At 44.5% G+C, this 8098-nt stretch overlaps 1 pseudogene; it reads right to left on the bottom strand.

Annotated features, from left to right (window-relative positions):
- Window positions 1-3965: 3965 nt before the first annotated feature.
- Window positions 3966-7852, bottom strand: LOC144327571 (septin-10 pseudogene; annotated as a pseudogene).
- Between the last annotated feature and the right edge of the window lie 246 nt (window positions 7853-8098).

Below are 8098 nucleotides of genomic sequence, written 5' to 3'. Positions count from 1 at the left end.
TTTTTGGTGGGCTTCTCAGAAGCATTTGGCTCAACATACTTGGAAACAGGATGATAAAGTAGATGGCATGTTGGGTTGATCTAGGAAGCTTTTCTATGTTTTTTAGAATTCTGAGATTTTCAGAGCTTAAACATATGAAGATACGAAGCTATCTTATACAGAGTCAAACTAGCAGATCCATCAAGCTCCATATTGTCCACTGACAATGGCTCTCCAGGATTTCATAATAATAATATTATTATAATAATTTATTATTTATACCCCACCCACCTGGCTGCAAGCAGTTTGTTTGTTTTTAAGTTCCATTTTATTTCAAGTGCAAGAATTGCTTCACACACCTGGAGACTAAGAACAACCTAACGAAACTAGCTGACTAACCTGTTAATCTGCATTACCAAGAGACAGGAATTAAGCCTCTTTTCATAGCAACAAGGATGCTCCCTTATACTGAATGAGGTCATGAATTTGTCTAGCTCAGTATTATCTGACTGCTAGTGCCTCTCTAGGATTTCGGACAGAAGTCTCTTCTGGTCCTCCCGGAAGTCTCTGAGGATTGAACCTGGAACCTGCCAGGTTCTGCCACTGAGCTATTGCCTTGCCCCCCAAAGAAGTCCTCTGGTGCCCTCAGAGTTGTTCTTAGACCGAGGCAGGAATAAAGGTAGAAAAAACTAATTGATGTAAGCTATCGGAATTGCCTGGGACGCGGGTGGCGCTGTGGGTTAAACCATAGAACCTAGGACTTGCCGATCAGAAGGTTGGTGGTTCGAATCCCTGCGACGGGGTGAGTTCCCATTGCTCGGTCCCTGCTCCTGCCAACCTAGCAGTTCAAAAGCACGTCAAAGTGCAAGTAGATAAATAGGTACCGCTCCAGCGGGAAGGTAAACAGTGTTTCCGTACGCTGCTCTGGTTCGCCAGAAGCAGCTTAGTCATGCTGGCCACATAGCTGTACGCCGGCTCCCTTGGCCAGTAAAGCGAGATGAGCACCGCAGCCCCAGAGTCGGTCACGACTGGACCTAATGGTCAGGGGTCCCTTTACCTTTACCTATGGGAATTGCCTATTTTGCCCAAAGAAATAACTGCAAAGCAAAATATTCTGCCTTTATATTCTGTGGTGTATTTGACATTCTGCGCTCCACACAGAACCTACAAGGAATGCAAGAAATACTTGAGAAAGGGTTAGAGTAACCTCAATGAGGAGAGGACCCACAATAGCAGGAAGCAGGTCACAGACACAGGAAACCTTTGGAGATGGGAGCTTGAGGCAATTAGAGCTTCACCCAAAGAGAGGAAGTATTTCCTGGCAGGTACTGGGAGGGACACTGCTTGAGATGTGTCTATCCAGAGTTTGAGCCGTGGAGTCTTCAGTCTAAGGGAAAGTTATGAATGGTATAATAAAGTTATGAAGGTTATGATAACACTCTTAAGCATCTGCAAAGAAGAACCCTAAGAATGAAAGTAAGACTATTGTTTCCAAAGGAGAAAATGTCTATGGCAATTTATTGCAGAGGATCAAATGATGTCAAAAAAATTAACTCAAAATTTTAAACTGGAACTGCAGCAGCGAAAGAAGGAAACCAGAATGTCAGGGACTGGGCAGAGGAGGAATAGTGGAGACCGTCTCCCCATCCTGACCCTTCCAGGGAGGAGGAAGACAGTATAGATTTACAACAGCTGTTTGAGGTTAAAGTGTTGGTGTTGACCTTAAAAGCCCTAAACGACCCCGGCCCAGTATACCTGAAGGAGCGTCTCCACCCCCAACATTCAGCCCGGACGCTGAGATCCATCGCCGAGGGCCTTCTGGCGGTTCCTTCATTGTGAGAAGCAAAGCTACAGGGAACCAGGCAGAGGGCCTTCTCACCCGCCCTGTGGAACGCCCTCCCATCAGATGTCAAAGAGATAAACAACTACCTGACATTCAGAAGACATCATAAGGCAGCCCTGTTCAGGGAAGTTTTTAATGTGTGACATCTTGGTGTATTTTTGGTCTTTGTGGAAGCCACCCAGCATGGCTGGGGAAACCCAGGCAGATGAGCGGGGTACAAATAAATTATTATTATTATTATTATTATTATTATTATTATTATCATTATCATCATCATCATCATCATCATCATCATCATTATTATGGAGGTCACAGCTCAGAGGCAGATGAGGGGGGAAGTTGGGAAATGATGGGAGTGCCAGAATAGCTGACTGACACCTTGTCATTAGAAAGCATTCCAGACCCACCATCTCCCAGAACCCGGTGAGCCTTAAAAGTAGGAGAGCAAAGATCCTGAAGACAGAGGGCACTTAGCGATATCTGTGGAGGAGATGATGATAATGACGAATAAGGAAGTGGAAGAGATTGGGGTGTGTGAAGATTCACTTGGGACAGCGCGATTATAAAAGAGGCAGGGTTCTATAGCCTCTCTCTGTAAATATTGAAATAAAAAAGGACTGCAAGCAACTTTTCCCTGTCTTTATACTTTCCCGGGCAACCAGCCGGGAGCCAATGGCAGCATCCTGACACAGAGACAGGAGAATATATTGCTGTAACAGGAATGTAAGACCTGTTTTGCAGTGGAGTGCAGATGGCATGGAATACTCTTCTGTTATTGCGGTGGTAAAATGGGTTGCCAAGCTACTGAGAGATTGGTGCAAGTTGTAGCTGGAAATGCTGGCGCCATTTCACAGACTGGTTATATGGAAATGGGAACAGAGATCACGGGAAAGGAAGTGGACCATCAAGGAGATTGCTCACTATCAGAGCTTTCCTCAGTGTTGTTATAGGAACTAATGCACCACAGCATTATTAGGAAGATGTGGAAAACATAGCAGTGCTGCTTAATGAGGGTAGTTATTAGGAGAAACTGGCAAGCTATGCTAAATGTTGTTATTGAGCAACAGAAAAATTTAGGAGAAGTTCATGAAGAGGCAGCTGTGATAACTGAAACTAATATTTCAGGATGGACAAGTAGAAAATTTCCACAGGTACCAGTTTTGTATCTTGTGGAGTCCTGGAAGGATCAAAAATGGTTTTACAATTCTAGTTTGTCTTCCATGCTGAAATTCGGCAAAGTACCCTGTAACTGTTTATCTGTGACGAGCTATTGCACAAGGATGAATATGAGGGATATATGAGAAGACCGTGTTTGCACAGCATGAAGCACAGGTGCCAGTTTGCGAGCCAGAAGAGCGCTAGACGAGAGAAATGGCATCTGGGGGAAAGATCATACAAGCAAAGTGCAAGCTATGCACGTGAGACAAATATATTGAGGCTATTGGAAAGGCATTGTCATATTCCCTGCCCCCTACATCACCCCCTAAATTTGGGTAGAGCCAAATGAATAAGACATTGAATTGTCACAAATTATCACCCAACCAAAGGGGGGTGGAATCGTATTATTCCACTTCCATTATATCAGCTAGCAAAGGGGCTACGAAAGGATATGTTGGATGCCAATATTATCCAGGCGTGTATGACTCCTTAAGCTGCATCCTGGGTGGCCAATTTTGAGATTGAGATTGCACATCTTCTTTCCGCTGCAATTCACCAAGGAATCCATGTTGTTTAGCTTCATAAGTGTGCTGTAGACTTTTTTGCTATTTGTGTATTGGGATCCTGACAGGTTTGTTTTTTAGACCAGCACTGTGGGTTAAACCACTGAGCCTAGGACTTGCCGATCAGAAGGTCGGCGGTTCGAATCCCCGCGATGGGGTAGCTCCCGTTGCTCGGTCCCAGCTCCTGCCAACCTAGCAATTCAAAAGCACGTCAAAAGTGCAAGTAGATAATTAGGTATCACTCTGGCGGGAAGGTAAACAGCGTTTCCATGCGCTGCTCTGGTTCGCCAGAAGCAGCTTAGTCCTGCTGGCCACATGACCCGGAAGCTGTATGCCGGCTGCCTCGGCCAATAAAGCGAGATGAGCGCCGCAACCCCAGAGTCGGTCAAGACTGGACCTAATGGTCAGGGGTCCCTTTACCTTTACCTATTGGAAGTCTCTTCTAATTGCAGTTTTTCATGGCACAGGGACATATGGATGTTTGCTCTCAAATCCTCCATTTTTGTACATTTCCCAGAGCTTTACAAAATCACAGTGATTCTCACTCTGCACTTCTATGAAAGGTACGGGAGAGCTTTTCCTGTTTTGGTTCCTATCTTTACCTCTTCCCTGCTCCCCACTTCAGGAGATGGTGAGTGTTCATTCATGTCGGCATTCTTAGCAATGCTGACATCATTCGTTGGAAACTACTATATTTCAACTCCATTAATGATCAGTTCACCCATGGTGTTCATCTTAAATTCCTGTAGTTCAGATTTAGAAATTCTATCTGCTTTGGCAAAAGGTGGAATAATGTTCACCTTGCAATCAAGTTTTTTCATGCTTACTAAATCAAGAGTTTTGAAGGAATGCTCTGTCAGTGAATTAAATACAGGCACACATGGATGTGAGGATCATGGTCATTTAACAAGGAGCATTCAATTTTTTGCTATTCCTGGAGGTAGGTCTCAAATGCTGCATCTATGTAACTCATCCATGTAGCTCACTAATAGCTGGTAGCTGTCTTCTTTTTTTCTTTGTTCACCAAATCCAACAGTGTTTACATTTGTCACTTTCAACCAATCATTGCTTTCCTGGGGTTCATATGTCTGAGCCTTAAGTCTTACTTTTGGCTGAAAGTGTGTTGACACACAGTCATCAAAACTGGTATTAAACTATCAGACTCAATCTCCCAGTTCCTGTCTCTCCAGTACAGAGAATGTTGAAGCAGAAACCCTGGCTGATAGATTTGCTAAGTGATTGATCTGATAAACTATCAAAACCAACACGACCAGACAAGGATAAGGATCGGCAGCTCTATGTCCTCGCATCCTGATAATCGACCGGTGAATTAGAGGGTGCTCTCATTCCAATATCAGATTGATAGTGCAGCTGCCAGGGCACATCAGATGAATACAGGAACAAGGGAGATGTACCTAAAATAGCAGAAGATGCTTCAGAACCTTCAATTATCTCTCATATATGTAAATCTGAAGCGCTACTTCCAAGAACATTGCAGCAAAGAATAAAAGGGGTACTGTATTGTTACACTACAGTCAAGGGAGATGTGAACAAATTAAGTTATTATTAATACATGCTTACAGTTCAACAGGGGGACGCGGGTGGTGCTGTGGGTTAAACCACAGAGCCTAGGGCTTGCCAATCAGAAGGTCGGCGGTTCGAATCCCCGCAACAGGGTGAACTCCCGTTGCTCGGTCCCTGCTCCTGCCAACCTAGTAATTCAAAAGCACGTCAAAGTGCAAGTAGATAAATAGGTACTGCTCTGGTGGGAAGGTAAATGGCGTTTCCGTGCGCTGCTTTGGTTCGCCAGAAGCGGCTTAGTCATGCTGGTCACATGACCCGGAAGCTGTACGCCGGCTCCCTCGGCCAATAAAGCGAGATGAGCGCTGCAACCCCAGAGTCGGCCATGACTGGACCTAATAGTCAGGGGTCCCTTTACCTTTACAGTTCAACAGAACCCAACAATTACACATCAACCTGCTCAGTTTCTGCAGGTGTCGTCTCGGGGTAGGCCCCAAGCCTACAGAGTCCAATAAATCCAACGAGATTGAAAAACACTGGCATAATAAGCATGCAAAGCCGAAGACAAATGGGGGGAGATGCAAATAATCAGTAGGAGTTTGAAATGGGACCAAGGGGAAGTGTCAGGAGCTGGTAGCCCAGAGGTCAGCAGCAGAGGAGGTCCAATCTAGGCAAGACAAGTTCAGTGGCAGTAAGTTAGAGACTTGCATAGTTCTAGCTATTGGGAAGCTAAAAGTAAAGGCTGGAAGTAAGCACTTCTCCACACAGTGCATAGTTAAGCTATGGAACTCGCTCCCATCAATCTACAGTTGATGGCCACCTCCAACCTAGATGGCTTTAATATCTTAGAATCTTAGAGTTGGAAAGGACCTGGGGGTTGTCTAGTCCAAACCCCTGCAAAGCAGGAATCTCAGCTAAAGCGGCCATCTGTCATGGATGTCATGGTCCCTTCCAACTCTAAGATTCTATGATTCTAAAAGAAGATTAGGCAAATTCCCGGAGAAGAGGGTTATCAGTGGCTACTAGTCGTGATGGCTGTGCTCTGCCTCTACAGTCTGAGGCAGCAATGGTTCTGAATACCAGTTGCTGAAAACCACAGGAGGGGAGAGTGCTCTTGTGCTCAAATCCTGCTTGCAGGCTTCCCGCAGGCATCTGGTTGGCCACTGTAAGAACAGGATGTTGGACTAGATGGGCCATTGGCCTGATCCTGCTGGCTCTTCTTATGTTTTCATAAGTACAGTGGTACCTCGGGTTAAGAACTTAACTTGTTCTGGAGGTCCGTTCTTAACCTGAAACTGTTCTTAGCCTGAGGTACCACTTTAGCTAATGGGGCCTCCCGCTGCCACTGCGCCGCTGCTGCACAATTTCTGTTCTCACCCTGAAGCAAAGTTCTTAACCCAAGATAATATTTCTGGGTTAGTGGAGTCTGTAACCTGAAGCGTATGTAACCTGAAGTGTATGTAACCCGAGGTACCACTGTATACCTAATCCCAGCTGCCAGTGCTCACAGGTGTTCTGACAGGCCTTCCTCACTAGGAGTAATCTTACTCACAAGGAGCCATTTTAATGTACTGTATCCAATGCATTATATGATCTTGCCAGCCATATAAATCTCCTGTATATATACCTATTTTTTCCTTGCCACTCACAGATGAGAAGAAGAAGAAGAAGAAGAAGAAGAAGAAGAAGAAGAGGAGGAGGAGGAGGAGGAGGAGGAGGAGGAGGAGTAGTAGTAGTAGTAGTAGTAGTTTGGATTTGATATCCCGCCTTTCACTCCCCTTCAGGAGTCTCAAAGCGGCTAACATTCTCCTTTCCCTTCCTCCTCAACAAACACTCTGTGAGGTGAGTGAGGCTGAGAGACTTCAGAGAAGTATGACTGGCCCAAGGTCACCCAGCAGCTGCATGTGGAGGAGCGGAGACGTGAACCCGGTTCCCCAGATTATGAGACTACCGCTCTTAACCACTACACCACACTGGCTCTCATGAGAGGGGGCTAGTTCCATTGCACATGCAGAAGTTTGCTGCACAAGTAGAAACGCAGTGTTGGATACAACACAGTAAGTTGCATGCAGCTTACTTTGCTTTTATTTCTTGGTTATTATTACTTTTCTTGGTGAAGTACAGTGTGTTAGAATTACAAGCTGTCCATGTATATGCTGCCCTTTAAATATAAACCATACACATACACACACACACAGATACATATACCGGTATATACACACATACATACCCTGGGTTGAACAGAAGGATGAACACAATGCTTGCTGACTCATGTGAGTCAACAGCAGGGTTGTCGTATCTGATCAGGGAAAGAAAACATTGCCTTACCTTCTCTAGAGATTTGATAGGAAGTAAGTAGGAGGTGAAGCTTTTCACGGCATGGTGATAAACACTGGCATATGCCTTAGTTTGATAGAAAGCAGCTGAGAAGCACAAGTAGATGAGTCCTTGTGGTCATGGACAATGTTTGGGGTCAGATTGGAAACACATGGGGGTCTGGCCCCAAGACCTCAAATTTCCATGCAAATCATATAAAGGATTTTTAAAATATATAAACAGATGAAAGCAGGTGCCGCACCATAGTGGTTTATTATCATGGCACTTAGAAACCGCAAATGGAAAGTTGGCTAAAAACTAATTTGCAATGCTTATTTACAATGGAAATACAACTGATGGTGCTTTTGCCTGAAAAGGAGAGTTAAAACTGATCGAGCCAGCCTCCCACTCTCACTTTTCCACCATTCTCTTCAGTGTGGGAGGAGTGAAATGGTTTCTTGATAATATGCATAGGTAAGAAGTAATTTACCTAGATGTTAGAAGAGAGTGAACCATTATCTGATACCCAAACAGGGCTCTCTGCTCTGCAAGATGTGCTTAACCTTACTCTTCTGAGATGTAGCATTTTAATATGGAGGATGGTAGTTTGGCTTGTTATTTTTCATTTTTCATCTTTATATTTCCCCCCTTGACTTTAAAAAGCCCGCAGTTGTAAAATATAAAACCATCACAATAACATATCAGGAAAACAGAATGA

This window comes from Podarcis muralis, chromosome 4 (assembly GCF_964188315.1).
Source record: "Podarcis muralis chromosome 4, rPodMur119.hap1.1, whole genome shotgun sequence".
NCBI lineage: Eukaryota > Metazoa > Chordata > Lepidosauria > Squamata > Lacertidae > Podarcis > Podarcis muralis.
This window is presented reverse-complemented; position numbering and strand designations above follow the sequence as displayed.